The 17848-nt window shown below is 46.7% G+C and overlaps 1 long non-coding RNA gene across 1 annotated transcript in view; it reads right to left on the minus strand.

Moving 5' to 3' along the window:
• Positions 1 to 11247: 11247 nt before the first annotated feature.
• The window catches only part of LOC139265199 (uncharacterized), a 40318-nt gene continuing 33717 nt past the window's right edge, over positions 11248 to 17848 (minus strand). Inside the window, exons 3-4 of the long non-coding RNA XR_011593499.1 lie at positions 17795 to 17828; positions 11248 to 11750 (exon numbers count right to left, since the gene is read on the minus strand). This is a non-coding gene — a long non-coding RNA (uncharacterized lncRNA). The remainder of the gene's footprint in view (positions 11751 to 17794; positions 17829 to 17848) is intronic.

A 17848-nucleotide genomic window follows, 5' to 3' on the forward strand; every position in this document is an offset into this window, starting at 1 on the left:
CCCTTTTCATGAGCAGTTCAGCGGGAGGGACCCTGGTGAGCGAGTGGGGTCTTGTGTGGTAACTAAGCAGGACTCGGGATAAGCGAGTCTGCAGTGAGCCTTCAGTTATCCTTTTCAAGCTCTGCTTGATTGTTTGAACTGCTCGTTCTGCCTGACCGTTGGACGCTGGCTTAAACGGGGCAGACGTGACATGTTTGACCCCATTGTGGGTCATGAATTCCTTGAATTCGGCACTGGTAAAGCACGGCCCATTGTCACTTACAAGGACATCAGGCAGGCCATGCATGGCAAACATGGCCCGTAGGCTTTCAATGGTGGCAGCGAACATGATTGTCGACATTATCACCCATTCAATCTGTAATGTCCTTACACACTACTATAAATTCACACGAGGCACATTCTGCAGACAAGGTCACTCTCTGACCTGAACCTTTATTCACAGCACCAAGAAGTGATGACCCTGCGTGGGACCGCCCTTTAAATACCTTGGTGACCAGGGAGGAGTGTCTCCCACAAGTTCACCTGCTGTGGTCAAGGTGTGCATTTCTTAGGTGAATACAGTATGCAGTGTTGTTGTGAAGGTTACAGTTACATGAAGGTTACATACATGACATCACCTCCACCCCCAACATCTTATGGGGTCAAAGATTAAGTCTTTCAGGCAGTTGATGCTCTCTCGTGGAGCGCCGCAGTTGGGGCTCTGGTTGTTGAGCCTTGGCATGCGTCTTTGTCACCTGTGGTGATTCCGGCTTGTCCGGGCTGGCCGCAGGGACTGTGCATGCTGCTGAAGGTTCTTGTTGCTCATTCACTGGCGGTGGTGTGGCAACATCCCACGATCTTCCTCAGGTTCCTCAGTGTCCATGCTGAACTTTTTTTTAAACTTGGTCCAGATGCTTGCAGCATATCTGTCCATTGTTAAGTCTGACCACTATGACCCTATTCCCTTCTTTGTCAATTACAGTACCCTGAGGCCACTTGGGCCCCAAAGCGTGATTAAGAACAAATACAGGGTCATCGATTTCTATACATCTCCCCTTTGAGTTAAGGTCATGGCACTCATTTTGGGACTGGCGGGACAGGATGAATGAGGGATAGCTGAGTTTTAAGTGTATGTTTCATGAGTAGTTCCGCAGCCGGGACTCCCGTGAGCAAATGCGGTCGGGACCTATAGGCCAGCAGGAGGCGCAATAGGCGGCATTGAAGGGAGGGTCCTTGAATCCGGAGCATGCCCTGTTTTATGATTTGGACCGCACGTTCCGCCCGGCCATTGGAAGCTAGCTTGAACGGTGCCGTCCTGAAATGTTTGATGCCATTACCCGACATGAACTCCTGGAATTCATAGCTAGTGAAACACGGGCCATTGTCGCTAACTAGGATGTCCGACAAGCGATGGGTCACAAAGTCTGCACGCAGACTCTCCACAGTGGTGGATGTCGTGCACGAATTCAATATGATGCACTCGATCCATTTCAAGTACGCATCAACAACAATGAGGAACATTTTTCCCATGAACAGGCCCGCGTAGTCTATGTGAATACGTGACCATGGCCTGGTGGGCCAGAGCCAAGGGCTGAGTGGGGCCTCTCTGGGGGCATTGCCCAGCTGGGCACACGTCATGCACCTGCAAACACAGTGTTCCTGGTCTGAGTCAATTCCCGGCCACCATACATGTGACCGGGCAATGGCCTTCATTAGCACGATGCCTGGGTGCTCACTGTGGAGTTCCCTGATGAATGCTTCCCTCCCCTTTTGGGGCATGACTACCCAGTTGCCCCATAGTAGGCAGTCAGCTTGGAAGGAGAGCTCATCCATCCGTCTGTGAAATGGTCTGACCTCCTCGGGGCATGCTCCGTATGCGGGCGCCCAATCCCCAGTCAGGACACATTTCTTAATCAAGGATAGGAGGGGATCTCAGTTGATCCAGATTTTAATCTGGCGGGCTGTGATAGGGAAGCCTGCGCTGTCAAAGGCTTCAACGGCCATGACGATCTTAGCGCTTTGCTCCGTTGTCCCCTCAGTGGTGGCCAGTGGAAGCCTGCTGAACGCATCAGCGCAATTTTCGATGCCTGGCCGGTGCCGTATGGTGTAGTCATACGCAGCCAGCGTGAGAGCCCATCGCTGTATGCAACCTGATGCATTGGCAGTGACAGCTTTGCTGTCTGACAATGGGGATGTTAATGGCTTGTGGTCCGTTTCTAATTCAAACCTTCTGCCAAAAAGGCACTGGTGCATCTTTTTCACCCCGTAGACACATGCGAGTGCTTCCCTTTCAATCATCCCATATCCCCATTCTGCTTGGGAGAGCGACTTGGAGGCATAAGCCACAGGTTGGAGTTGGCCCTCATCATTACTCTGCTGCAACATGCACCCAACCCCATAGGATGATGCATCACATGTCAAAACCAATTTTTTACAGGGGTTCTACAGAGTCAACAGCTTATTAGAACAAAGCAGGTTCCGCGCCCGATTGAAAGCCCGTTCCTGACAGTCCCCCCCCAAAAGCAATCGCAACCCTTACGCAGGAGCACGTGTAGCGGCTCCAACAATGTGCTTAAGTTTGGCAGAAAGTTCCCGAAATAGTTCAAGAGTTCCAGAAATGAACGCAACTCCGACGTGTTTCCGGGCCTGGGTGCACGACGAATCGCCTCCGTTTTGGATTCGGTAGGCCGGATCCCGTCTGCGGCAACCCTCCTGCCCAAAAACTCAACTTCTAGGGCCAGAAACACACACCTGGACTTCTTTAGTCACAGGCCTACCCGGTCCAGTCGGCGTAGCACCTCCTCCAAGTTGTGGAGGTGTTCCTCGGTGTCTCGACCCGTGATAAGGATGTCGTCCTGAAATACGATTGTTCCAGGGATGGATTGAGCAGGCTTTCCATGTTCCTTTGAAAGATAGCGGCCGCTGATCGAATACCAAACGGACACCTGTTGTAGACAAACAGCCCCTTGTGTGTGGTGATGGTGGTCAGTAGCTTGGATTCTTCGGCCAGTTCCTGGGTCAATGTAAGCTGAAGTGAGGTCCAACTTGGTGAACAGTTTGCCGCCTGCCAGCGTGGCAAAAAGATCCTCCGCTCTCGGAAGCGGGTATTGGTCTTGTAGTGACACTCGGTTGATAGTGGCCTTGTAGTCGCCACAGATCCTGACCAAGCCATCCGTTTTTAGGACAGGGATGATGGGGCTTGAATTCAATGGCCGAAAATATGCCCTCTCTTAGCAACCTGTCCAACTCACTCTCAATTTTCTCCCGCTTCACATACGGCTCAGCTCTGGCTTTGTGGTGCACTGGTCTGGCGTTCGGGGTGATGCGTATCACTACTTTGGTACCTTTGAGTGATTGAAATTTCTGTAGGACCTGTGAGCATGAACTGCGCTCCACAGATGAAATGGCGTGCACATCTCCCCATTTCCAGTTCATCTTGGCTAGCCAGCTCCTCCCCAAAAGCGCGGGACCATTTCCCGGGACAATCCAGAGTGGCAGCCGGTTCTCTGATCCATTATGTGTGACCACCAACATTGCACTGCCTAGCACTGGGATGATCTCTTTGGTGTACGTCCGTAATTGCGTGCCAATGCGTTCTAGTTTGGGTCTGCTAGCTCTGAGTGGCCATAGTTTCTCGAATTGTTGGATACTCATAAGTGACTGGCTGGCCCCTATGTCCAGCTCCATACATACCGGGTTGCCGTTTAATAGGACTTTCATCATCATAGGTGGCGTTTGGTATTTGAGCTGTGGATGTTTGCCACATGAACCCGCTGAACTTCAGCATACATTGCTTTGTCCCAAGCATCAACCTGCCTTGCAGACCCCTCTTCTGGTTCATCTGCCTCGTAAATTAGCCTCGCTGTGGGCTTCCTGCACATTCTGGCAAAATGTCCACTGAAGTTACGATTTCGACAGGTAAATCGTTGAAACTTACAGGTTTATGCAGCATGTCTGCCCCCGCACTTCCAGCATGAGCCGAGATCGTTGTGAACAAAAGGGCTGTTACCACGCATTCCTCTCTGATTGTCTCTTTGATTACTCTTGAGCACTCTGTTAATGGGTGTCAATGGCCCCATCCCGGGACACATTGTCCACCGTAATGGCATAAATGTCCGTTCAACCTGACATTGTCTCTGTTGAGAACCCACTCTAGAGTCTGTTGCTGCCTGGGTGGTGTCGAATTGCCCTTGCCTGCCTGCGGGGTTCTGAGTTGCGTTTACAATGTTAACTACCAGAGTTGCACGTGTATATTATCTTGGTTTCCTCCTTCCCCTGCCATGAAGGTCTGAGCCATCAATGCCGCCACTTCCAAGGTCAAATCCTTGCTCTCAATTAGCTTCCTGAAAATCCCGGCATGACCAATGCCCTCAATAAAGAAATACCTTAACATCTCCTCCCTGCAGGTGTCTGTGAACTTACAGAGGCTGGCCAAGCGGCGAAGGTCCGCAACGAAGTCTGGTATGCTCTGTCCTTCCCGATGTCGATGTGTATAGAATTGGTGTCGGGCCATGTGTATACTGCTCGCCGGTTTGAGGTGCTCACCGATCAGTTTGCTGAGCTCTTCAAAGGTTTTGTCCGCTGGCTTCTCGGGAGCGAGCAGGTCTTTCATCAGCGCGTACGTCTTAGGTCCACAACTGGTCAGTAGATGCGCCCTTCGTTTGTCAGCCGCTGCATCTCCCAGCCAGATCTTCATGACAAAGCTCTGCTGGAGCCTCTCAACGAAATCGTCCCAGTCCTCACCAACACAGTACCGTTCCTCTGTGCTACCGGTGGCCATTCTCATGAGTCGTTGATTCCCATTTCTCATCGCCAAATGTAATGTCCTTACACACTACTATAAATTCACACGAGGTACATTCTACAGGCAAGGTCACTCTGTGACCTGAACCTTTATTCACAGGACCAAGAAGTGATGACCTCCCTTTAAATACCTGGATGACCAGGTGAGGAGTGTCTCCCACAAGTTCACTCCCTGTGGTCAAGGTGTGCATTTCTTAGGTGTATACAGTATGCAGTGTTGTTATGAAGGTTACAGTTACATGAAGGCTACATACATGACACAATCCATTTGGAGCACGCATCAACAACCACTAAAAACATTTTTCCCAAGAATGGGCCGGCATGAACCCGAGACCAGCGTTTGGAGGGCCAAGATCATAAACTTAGTGGCGCCTCCCTGGGTGCATTGCTTAACCGGGAACATGTATTATATTTGTGCACACAGGACTCTAAGTCTTCATCGATACCGGGCCACCACACGTGGGATCTGGGTATCACTTTCATCATTACAATGCCTGGGTGGGTACTGTGGAGATCACTAATGAAAGTGTCCTTGTCCTTTTTTGGCACAACTACCCGATTGCCCCATAGGTGGCAGTCTGCCTGAATAGACATTTCATCTTTGCACCGCTGGTACGGCTTTATTTCTTCCTGCATCTCTAACGGGACACTAGACCATCTCCCGTGGAGCACAGTTTTTTTTACTAGGGACAGTAAGGGGTCCTGGCTCGTCCAGGTTCTAATCTGTCGGGCGGTAACAGGTGATTGCTCACTCTCGAATGCTTCCATTACCATAACTAAATCTGCAGGGTGTGCTGTCGCGGTGGTGGGCGATGGTAGCCTACTGAGAGCATCGGCACAGTTTTCTGTGCCTGGCCTGTGACGGATGGCGTAGTTGTATGCGGACAACGTGAGCGCCCATCTCTGGATGCGGGCCGATGCATTCGTAGTGATCCCCTTATTTTCAGAAAAGAGGGACATAAGCGGCTTATGGTCGGTTTCTAATTCAAATTTGAGCCCGAACAGATATTGATGCCTTTTCTTTACCCCATAAACACATGCTGTAGGCCCTCTCAGCGTTAGACAGACTTCTGAATGCATAAGCAATCGGTTGCAATTTCCCAAATTCACTAGCTTGTTGCAAAGCACACCCGACCCCGTACGATGACACATCACATGCTTGTACCAAATGTTTACATGGATCGTACAACACAAGCAATTTGTTTGAACATAACAGCTTCCTAACTTTCTCAAAGGCATTTTTTTGGTTTTTACCCCATACTCATTCATCTCCCTTACGCAGTAGAGAGTGCAGGATTTCTAACAATGTGCTAAGACCCGGTAAGAAGCTACCAAAATAGTTCAGGAGTCCTAGAAACGATCGCAGCTCCATCACGTTCTGTGGTCTTGGTGTGTTCTTGATTGCCTCTGTCTTCGAATCAGTGGGCCTGATGCCATCCGCTGCGATTCTTCTCCCCAGGAACTCCACTTCCGGTGCCAGTGAGCGTTTTCGCCTGAGCCCCACAAGATTAAGCCGACTAAGAACATCTTCCAGGTTGTGCAGGTGCTCGACGGTGTCCCGACCTGCAACCAAGATGTCACCCTGGAAGACCACGGTGCGCGGGGCCGACTTCAGCAAGCTTTCCATGTTCCTCTGGAATATCGCAGCGGCCGATCGAATCCCAAACGGGCATCTGTTGTTAACGAAGACCTTTGTGCGTGTTGATGCAGGTGAGGCCTTTCAAAGATTCCTCCAGCTCCTGCGTCATGTAGGCCGAGGTCAAGTCCAGCTTCGTGAACATTTTCCCTGCCGCCAGCATCGCAAATAGATCATCTGCTTTTGGTAGTGGGTATTGATCCTGCAGCGAGAAACGATTCATAGTTACTTTGTAATCACCACAGATTCTGACAGTGCCGTCTCCCTTGAGGACTGGAACGATCGGACTGGCCCACTCATTGAATTCGATCGGCGAAATGATGCCCTCTCGTTGCAGCCTGTCCAACTCGATCTCCACCCTCTCTCTCATCATGTAAGGTACTGCTCTCGCCTTGTGATGGATGGATCATGCCCCCTGGAATCAAATGGATCCTCACTTTTGCTCCTTGGAACTTCCTGCTGCCTGGTTCGAACAGCGAGGGGAACTTGCTTCGGACCTGGGCACATGAGGTGCTGTCGACGGACGAAAGCGCTTGGACGTCGTTGCAGTGCTAGCATATCTTTCCCAGCCAGCTCCTGCCGAACAGCGTGGGGTCATCGCCCGGTACCATCCAGAGTGGTAAATCATGCACTGCTCCATCGTAGGAGACCTTTACGGTAGCACTGCCAATTACGGGAATCAGTTCCTTTGTGTACGTTCTGAGTTTGGTACGAATGGGAGTCAGGACTGGCCTTGAAACCTTGTTCCACCACAAAATTATCATGTCTTTTTGCTCATTATGAACTGGCTTGCGCCCGTGTTCAGCTCCATGCACACCGGAAGCCCATTTAGTTCAACCTTCAGCATTATCAGGGGACACTTTGTGGTAAATGTGTGCACCCCATATACCTCTGCCTCCTCAGTCTGAGGCTCTGGTTCGTCATGATCCACCGTGTATCTGTCCTCCTCTGCTACATGGTGGTTTGCAGGATTAGCAGGGTTTGCAACTCGTCTGCACATGCATTGGAGGTGTCCCATTGTTCCACAGCCCTTGCAAACATATTCTTTGAAGCAGCATGAATGGAATCGATGATCACGCTCGCAGCGCCAACAAGGTGTCAATGGCCTTGTAGTCACCACGCTTGATGGCGGACTCTGAGTCATCTGCGGACGTGCAGCTACAAGCGTGTAAGTCCTGCCATGTACATTTCGATTTGAAAACTATGTTACTTTGTTCACAGTACTTGCAGCAGCACTAGTGTGCTGGGAAATTTGTTTGGTATTGGGTGGAGATAAACGCCTGGGCTATGGCTTTACTCAAGGTTGGGGTCTCTACAGTCAAAAATTTGTGAAGTATTACTTCATGGCCAATGCCAAGTACAAAGAAGTCCCTGAGCATATGCTCCAAGTATCCTTCAAATTTGCAATGTCCTGCAAGGCGCCTTAGCTCGGCGACGTAGCTCGCCACTTCAGACCTCTTGTAAGTGTAGAACCGATATCTCGCTATCAGAACATGTTCCTTCGGGTTTAGATGCTCCCGGACCAGTGTGCACAACTCATCATACGACTTGTCTGTGGGTTTCGCTGGAGTGAGCAGGTTTTTCATGAGGCCATACGTTGGTGCCCCACAAACGGTGAGGATCGCCCTTTGTTTAGCAGCGTTCGCTTCTCCTTCCAGCTCATTGGCCACGAAGTATTGGTCAAGTCGCTCCACGAAGGTTTCCCAATCATCTCCCTCCAAAAATTTCTCCAGGAAGCCCACAGTTCTCTGCATTGTTGTTCATCATCTGTATCTCGTTGCCAGTTGTTATGTTTTGAATAAAGAGTCAGACTAGGTACTGCAAGCTCAAAATAAGTGTGACCATAGTCCTTTATTGAAGATCTCAGAGTGCCTCTCCAGCTTGTGAGGCCTCCTTATATACAGGTGCTCCCAAGGGATTGTGGGATCCCTTGGGACTCCAGGGGATGAGCCCTCTGGTGGTTAGACATGGTAATTACAGGTTTACATACATAACAGTATCAATACCAACTCTTCATCTCGCATCCAAAGGTGGGCACTGATATTATCTGCCTATGATTATGTCATTCGCCACAGACCTGGCACAGAGAATTGGGCTGATGCTTTGAGCTGGTTGCCGTTGCCCACACCGGAGGTGGAAATGCCACAACCAATGGATCTAATGTTAATCATGGATGCTTTTGAGAGTGAAGGAACCCATCACGGCTCAACAAGTTAAGACCTGGACCAGCCAGGACCCCATTTTATTGGTAGTAAAGGTTGCATCCTCAAAGGGGATTGGTCTGCCACACCTAAGCAAATGTGCGAGGAGGCCAAACCGTACATTCATTGCAAAGACGAACCGTCTATTCAAGCAGATTGCATATTGTGGGGCAATCACGTTGTAATGCCCAAGGGAGAGAGAAGTTTATGCATGAATTACACAGCACACGTCCTGGTATAGCGATGATGAAGGCCATCACCAGGTCCCATGTATGGTGGCCAGGAATTGATTCTGAGCTGGAGGCATGCGTGCATCAGTGCAACACTTGCATGCAGCTCAGCAAAGCACCAGTAGAATCACCGCTGAGTCTGTGGTCGTGGCCATCCAAACCTTGGTCCAGGATCCATGTAGATTTTGCAGGTCCCTTCCTGGACAAGATGTTTTTAATGGTGGTTGACGCTTATTCGAATTGGATAGAATGCATAATCATATCATCCAGCGCGTCCACGGCAACCATAGAGAATCACAATGTCATATTCGTGGCACATGGTCTGCCTGACATAGTGGTGAGCGACAATGGGTCATGCTTCACCAGTCAGGAGTTTCAGGTGTTTGTGAAACTTAATGACATAAAACATGTAATGTCAGCACCGTTCAAGCCTGCATCCAATGGGCAAGCTGAATGTGCAATACAAATTATCAAGCAAAGCGTGAAGAGAGTAACCCAAGGGTTACTGTAGACCCGCTTGTCCTGCATATTGCTGAGTTACAGGACAAGACCTCACACACTCACAGGGGCCTCGCCTGTTGAACTCATGATGAAAAAAGGTCTTAAGACCAAGCTATCTCTGGTACATCCGGATTTAAGTAATCATGTTGAAAACAGAAGACAAAGTCAACAAGCGTACCACGATCGCGCAATTGTGTCACACGAGATTTTGGTTACTATGTTGAACTATGTTCAGGGTCCCTAATGGGTCACTGGCATGGTCATGGTGGGCAACAGAGCATTCGTTATTAAGCTCAAGAATTGGAAAACTTGCAGGAAACACATAGATCAGACAAAGCTGAGGCACACAGATGAGCCAGAACAGTCGGACGAAGAAACCATCGATGACCAACCAACCTACCAGCAGTCTTCAGAGGACTCAAAGGTCATCAGTGAACCCAGAATTTCCATCACGGACCTGTTCAATAAAAATGGACTTGCAATTCCTGACATGGCCACTGCCATCCCCAACAAGTCAGTCATCCAGCCATCAACCACAACAGACCCCGCACACTCACCCAAAGCTGGAATCAAACTGAGACGGTCAACCCGGGAGCACAAAGCACCGGACCGTCTCAATCTGTGAAAGACTGTGATAAGATCTCAGAGGGGAGTATTGTTATGTATGTACATTTTGTTTGTAGCCACAAGATGGCATCATTGTTGGAGGCCACTGAGCAGCACGCACACGATGCTGCTCAGGTATAAAAGGCCAGTCATTTTGAGAGTCAGGCACTTTGGGCCTAAATAAAGCAGAGCGATGGTAGTACCTTGCTTAGTTAAACAGTACTCAGATTGAACCTTTATTGCATACATAACAGAGGCCGAGGGTGGAAAGTTGCCGGATGGTAGATGGAAGTTGTTCAGCAGGGGAGCTCCCACCCCGGCGGCCATCTTGTTATGAATTCATATACAATGCCGACAGCTGGCACAGATCGCAGTGATTCATTTATTCTGAACGAGACAATTCAACCTTGGTCTGAAAAAAATCCTACTCGATATATAAATTTTTTCACACAAAACTCGAATGTGAGGTGAAATTCCTCCAATTCCCATTTTGTATTTACAATGAGGTTTTTTTCAGTTAAAAATATTGGTGGGAAGAATTTTACGCACAGAAAACATTAACATAAATTAGCATTTTCAATCAGTGCTGACACATATATTGGCCGCACCTAAATAAAGACCAAACCTCAAGCTTGAACCCTTCCCCCAGAGAAAAGTATTGACTTGCTACAATACTTTTAGGCTCCAATACCCCAATTTAAATTTGACAATTTTTTAAGTGTAGCCTTTATGCAAATTAATATGGTACCTTGGGTTTTCACTTGTATGTATTGTTCTGCTGTTCTTCTTGGCTCCTCTTACTGATTATCTTTCCCCCCTCCTCTGCCCTGCAGTCCCTGGGCTCATTCTATCGGCCTTGGTTCAGCTGACTGGCACAGGTGTGTACCCAGTGTTGTTACTTTACAGTTGCTGTGATGCTATTGTGCTTGGATTTCAACTCCCAGCAACTGAGAACCATTAAATGCTGCTCTGAGGTAAATTTTGAAGCAAATAATGCATTTCCCCATAAGTGACTGTTTACTGTCTGAGTGACAATTTGGTGAATGGTACTGTTACTTGCTTCCAACGCTATTCCTGGCAATATGATATTTGACCTCCTTTGTCCAGTGGCCTTGCTTGTGCAGGACATTTATTAATTGAAACGGTATTCAGAAACCAGCAGCAGATTTGTCTGTACTGAGTTTTCATTAATCAGTCTCGTGACTCAGCTTCTCCTCGGGGATGAGCTCTCCAAAAAGCTTTGGGAATTAAATGTATTAGTTAAAACCACAACCTCCGGCATCCGTCAATAATATTGATTTTATTAATATCCAACTAAGTGAACAGGAACCTTGTATAGTTAGCACACAAAAAATACTTTACTCAGCATTTTTAAAATCATGATTCCTCATGAGATACTGTTGTCAACAAAACATTTGTGGTCACTTTAATCGTCTGCTGGATTGTTTCATTGGACTAAGGAATCCAACTTGGATTTGGGGCAAAATACAGAGATGCAGTATTTCAGCATTTTTTCCTGTTCTCAGAATGTGGGAGACACTGGTGAGGCAACATATTGCCCATTCTTAGTTACCCTGAGAAAGTGGTGGTGGTGGGTTACCTTCTTGAACTGCTGCAATCCTTGTGCCGATGGTGTTTCCACAATGCTGTTATGAAATTCAAGACGACTGACCCAACAACGATGAAGGAACAGCAATATTTCCACGACATTGTTGCTTTTGTCCTTCTCAGTGCTGGAGGTCTTGGGGCTAGGAGGTGCTTTGAATTCAGCTTGGTAAGTTGCTGCAGTGCAGGCTGCAGATAGTACATAATCAATATCAATCACTTTGGAATGAATTTCATTGTTACAAAGCTTTTGGCAACTTGTTTGCTATATAAATGCTTTTTCTTCTGTGTGGAAACTGAATTTATCTTTTCATCACAACTAAAATTTGAACTTACATAAAAAAAAGCGAAGGCTAAAAAATACCCTCAATTCAGAACTTTCTGCAAACTTGGATAGCTGCAGGTGCAATTCAAAAATGAATGCAGTCTGGTCATCCATCATGTCCTATGAATATTTACAGAATTACAACAACAACTTGTATTTATATAGCACCTTTAACACTATAAAAAGTTCCAAGGCATTTCACAGGAACATTAACAAATACAATATCAATCAATTTGGAGTGATTTTCATTGTTTTCAAACAAAATTTGACACCAAGCCACATAAGGAAATATTAGGGCAGATGACCTAAAAGAGGTAGATTTTAAGGAGTGTCTTAAAGGAGGAAAGAGAGACGGAGAGGTTTAGGGAGGGAATTCCACAGCTTGGAGCTTTGGCAGCTGAAGGCAAGGCTGCCAATGATAGGTGCACAAGAGGCCAGAATTGGAGGAGCGCAGATAGCTTGGAGGGTTGTAGGACTGGAGCAGGTTACAGAGATAGGGAGGGGCGAGGCCATGGAGGGATTTGAAAACAAGGATGAGAATTTTGAATTCAATACGTTGCTTAACCGGGAGCCAATGTAGGTCAGCGTGCACAGGAGTGATAGGTGAATGGGACTTGGTGCGAGTTAGGACATGGGCGGAAGAGTTTTGGATTACCTCAAATTTATGGAGGGTGGAAGATGGGAGGCCAGCCAGGAGTTTGTTGGAATAGTCAAGTCTAGAGGTAACAAAGGCATGGATGAGGATTTCAGCAGCAGATGAGATGAGGCCGGGGCAGAGTTGGGTGATGTTACGGAGTTGGAAATAGGTAGTCTTAATGATGGCACGGATATGTGGTTAGTAGCTCATCTCAGGATCAAATATGACACCTAGGTTGCGAGCAGTCTGGTTACATAGAATATAAAGCACATGTAGCCATTCACAATGTAATTTTGTTTGTATGTTTTATTTCAAGTTTTTGGGGGTTGGGGGAATTATGGAGCTTGTGTCTTATCTTAAAGCAAACAAAAGACTAATTTATAAAGATGCAAGACAATTGCTAACTTCATTGTTGGATAGGCAAATAGTTGTACACTAGTCAAAAATACCAATTGCATAGATGCAGTGTGCAAGTTTCCCTTGAAGAACAGGCCATCCTCAACAAATGGGTTACCTGATAGTGGAATTCAAGAAGACTCATCGATTAATCTTTGGCCCAAGCTTACTCACTCGGAATGACAAAGGTCTGTAATGCTCCATATTAAGGACAGATTCTGACCTCAATTTTAAAAAAAGGCTTTGGATTGATTTCTGGATGCAGTTGGATACCACTAAAAATATTTTTATTGAGGCACAAGGAAACAAGGTCATCACAATAGTACAGGCCAACTTGTATGGAGGACATCATTTTAGCAGTATAAAGGTATTCCAATAGGACCCACTCTGTAATTAGTTGAACAAAACTATTTTAATTCAATCTGAAATGTTAAATCTGTATCTGTCTCCACAGATACTACCTGACCTGTTGTGTGTTTCCAGCATTTTCAGTTTTTATTTCTAGCATCCACCGTATTTTGCTTTTGTTGAATTTAAAGAGGTGCTCATGTTACATTCTATGTGACTGGCAGGCATTGTCAGAAATGTGCTATACTATAAAGAAATAAATCATTTTCAGCAATGTGTAGCTGCTGCATCAATAAACATAGACCTGCCTGAAACAACATCGCAATCCTCCAGCCATCTTATTGTCATAAAAGTAGTGTAGAGAGAGAGAGGGGGTCAGCCTCACACAGTCTGGAGTGGAAAGTATACAGCCCAGCGTCTTGGGGGCAAAAGAACGTGGGGAATATCGTGGTCGGAGGTTTACTTCGTACGAACGCCTCCGACCAGAAACAAATCTGGGAAACTACCTGGTGGTCCTGAAGAAACCTACGATTCTGGTCGGAGGCCTTGATTCGCTGCGCAGTGCGTGGGAAGATGTCTTTCAGGTACGTCCGTATGTACACGCTGGAATCACAGGGGCTTGGACCATCAATCACTGCAGTGCAGGTGCAGCATCGAAAATCCGCAGTTCCGGAATCCGGACCGATCGGTGGCAGGGTCGTCCGAAATCCATAAAATGTTCCGGAATTCGGACCCTGCCAACCTCGGGGTCCCGCTGCTGCCCGACCTCGGGCCTCGCCGCCGCTGCCCTTACCTCAGGGTCTCGCTGCCTGCCTGCCCGAACAGCTTCTCGGCGGAGCCCTGCCTGAACACCTCCTCTTCGGTGGGGCCCGCCCGAAAACCTGCTTGCTGGCGGGGCCCGCCCGAATACCTTCTCCATGGCGGGGCCCACCCGAACACCTCCTCTTCGACGTTACTCCGCCCGAATACTCCTCCATGGCGGGGCCCATCCGAACACCTCCTCTTCGACGTTACTCCGCCCGAACACCTCCTCTACGGCGGGGTCCGCCCGAACACCTCCTCCATGGCGGGACCTGCCCAAACACCACCACCTGGTACCGCCAGCCCGAACAGCTCCTCGGTGGCACTCTTCCACTCCCCTTCTTTCTGATGTTCCCAAATCCGGAAATACCCAAGTCTGGGCTCGGGTGTTTCTAGATTTGTGATGTCAGCAAGACGATTGAGAGCTCGGAATACGGAATGGCCTCGGGCCCGAGGGTTCCGGATTCATGACGCTGCATCTGTATTCTCATTGATAAAAATGGGAACTCTGTTTGTGCAAGTTCCCATTGCTATCAATGAGAATAACTGCCTAAAACACCCAAACACAGCACACCTCACATATTTAAAATTAATTGAAATTAAATGTTTTGGAAAAAAATATTTTTTGGATTTAAAAAAAAAATTTGTTTTAATAGTGTTAAAAATAAAGCTATCTTAATGGACAGGGTTTTTAATATAACAATGAATGTTATGTTTATGGTGGTAAAAATAAGCTATGTGCCTGGTTTTACCAGGTGTAAAAGTTTGAGGGACATTCGCTGGGCAAATAGCCCAATCTCTGCCGCGCGAATGTCCTTCTTCCAGGGATCTGTCGTAAAAGCCGGTTTTCGGCACATGCGCATCGCTCCCCGAGAACTGGCTTTTGCAGAACCTCGCCGGGGCAGTGCGCACTTCGTACGAACTCGGCAAGGCCGGAATTTTCGGCGTCACGTGTTTTAAGCCCATTAAATAATTCTAACTTTTCACTGAGAGAGGTGTATGCAAGGTAACTGGTAAACTCCATCAGGAAATACCCTGTACTGATGGCCTCTTTCCCCTCCACAAGTGAGCTTTTCCCAGACTCCTTCACCATGTTAATGGTCATGGTGAGGGAGGCCCATGGGTAACTGCGAAGCACAGCACTACCAACATAATGAGAAGTCACCAACAGTCAAACCACGAGCAAATATGCCACTGTCCAGACAACGGGAACTGCTACCATCTCATAAGGCAAAAATTACTTTGGGACAGACCTTTTTAAATCTCAGTGTGCTTCCCTGGTGGCTCGTCCGCTGATCCCAGTAAGGATACTACAATTGGCCTCAGAGCTCCAAGATTAGGTGAGGAGAAATTGCTTAGTGTTCACAATTAAAAGCCCCCCATGGAGCAGTGTGTCTGAGGCTTGCATGTGATGCTGCCTAACATCGACTAGCCAGCCAACATTTACCGTCAGACTAGGCTCAGTGGTAGCACTCTTATGAATCAGATGGTCGTGAATTTGAGTCCTATTCCAGAGACAACCATATTATCTCAGCTGACACTTCGGTGCAGTACTGAGAGTACTGTGACGTGAATACTGAATTTCTTCAAGCGAGAGCTGGACCTGTTACTGTCTGGGGTGGAGATCACCTCATACAGGAGGTAGGTATTGTGTAACATTAATCAGGGCCAGAGTGGTCTTGTAGACTAGTTTTGATCATCTAAGGGGGTCAGAGAAGAATTTTTCAGATTATCCCCCGAATTACGTCGGGTTTCATCTGGTTTTTCATGTCTCCCAGGAGATCATATCATGCTTCCAGGTGGGGTGGGGAATATCTGTATTGTGAAGCACAGGCACCGTATAGGTGTGGGACAGGTACATTTTTCATATGTTCAGATAAAATGATGTAATTAGTTATATTGAAAGGATTTTTATTTATGCATATTTTGTGCATGTTGATTTATGTAATTATGGCATCTGAAGGGAACACATTTATTTATCTATCCACCTGCACGACGATTTATTTGTGCTGAATTTATAAATTAATCTTTCTTACTTTGAGCAATGGCATGGGAAATCCATGATGTATAAAATTTTGCATCCAGCACATGTCTCAGCATGTGTGCAAATGGTTTGTCGCACAAATCCTGATTGGTTTCTGGGAAATTTGAATACTAGCTCCATTGTCTAAGGTCATTGTTCAAAAGCATGTTTCCAAATCCTTTTGGTGGCCATGTGCACCACTCTCTCACCCAGAAGCTCCTCCCCCATGGAACAGCAGAACCACTGACTCACCATAATTAATGCCATGAGATCCATTAATGTGCCACAATTCCATCATGTGTGGTCCTATCATGTGGCACCCTGAAGCTCCAAACTGCAGCATATCTATTTACCCTCTCTCACCTTTGTTGGGTACTCACTTATTTTTGTTTTTTAGTGTATGGCCCAGCAGCTAGCCTCTGTACTCACCCATTTTCTCCTCTCTCGCCTAACCATTTTGTATTGACCCAATTGTTAACCTTTCAACTGGTCATAGTAATTGTGTCTTCTCGGCCATCACGCTTGACCTTTATCACGTACACTGATTCCTGGACCACAAATTTAAAATTTTCATCCTCATATTTAAATTCCATTATTGCTTCACCCTTCCCTATCTCAGTAACCTCCTCCAACTTTAAACCTCCTCCCCCATTCCTCTGCTTCTAATTTCCTTCCCCTTCGCCCCACCATTAGCAGCCAGGCTTTTAGCCACCTAGGTCGTAAGCTCGGGAATTCCCTCCCAAAATCTCTCTGCCTCTCCACTTCCCTCTTTTCCTTTAAGACCCTTCTTAAAACACTTCTATATGAACATCGTTCCTAATCTTTCTTTGGCTTGGCATCCATGTTTGTTTGTTTGCAACTCTGTGAAACGCCTTGGGATATTTTTCTGTTAAAGAAACTACATAAATGCAAGTTATTGTTGTTATTGTTTCCCACTCTGTCCTTTGTTGCTTTGGGTTTAGATGCTGTCTTTCTGTTCCAAGAGTTCTTCTCCCTCCAATTTGTGTGCCAGTTCTGATATTTTTTGTTTCTAAACCAGGGCGAAAGGATCCTTCGCATTTAGCTCAGTATTCCAGCAGTACATTTTACTAATGGGTCTTTACTGTTAAAACTTGACAACTTTTCTTATTCAAAATTGAGCTCTGTTTATATGGGCAATGATTATTGTACAAATAACAGGGAAGCACTTTAAAAAAGAATCTAAAAGCAGTACAGTATTTTATCAAAGTGTTAATTTTAGAGTTGCTTTTTGGAAAACAAAACTGAGCCACAATGAGTTCTTGTGCACACAATATGTAGAGGAGGTCAGAATATGGTCACAAACCACTTGAACAGACAGAATCTGCATGTCGAGTCTCATTGATGCTGTCCTGCAGGAGCTGTACAATGCCCACTTCAACCTGCTACTCTCTGTTAAACATCCTATTATTCAAAAAGGTTTTCCATTATCCCAGAGTGGTAAAAAAATATATATTTTGCAATGGCTATTTGGCTTGCAACTGCTTTTTGTTAGATATCATAGGCAGGAAGTTAATGCGGTTTTAATTTCTAAGAAAATGCTATGATGAAATGTACATGTGAACAGGCACAGCATTATTTTTAGCAGGTCATTCAATGCGCCCTTTTATGTTTTACGAGTATTGGTTTTGTATGTATTTGCAGGTGGATTTTTACTGCTGGATGTCTCCTCTGACATTACTCACCATAGTCTTGAGTCTCGAGTGTGTTTATCCATCGCTGTAATGCAACAAATGTAT

This window comes from Pristiophorus japonicus, chromosome 6, assembly GCF_044704955.1.
Source record: "Pristiophorus japonicus isolate sPriJap1 chromosome 6, sPriJap1.hap1, whole genome shotgun sequence".
In the NCBI taxonomy this organism is placed as follows: domain Eukaryota; kingdom Metazoa; phylum Chordata; class Chondrichthyes; family Pristiophoridae; genus Pristiophorus; species Pristiophorus japonicus.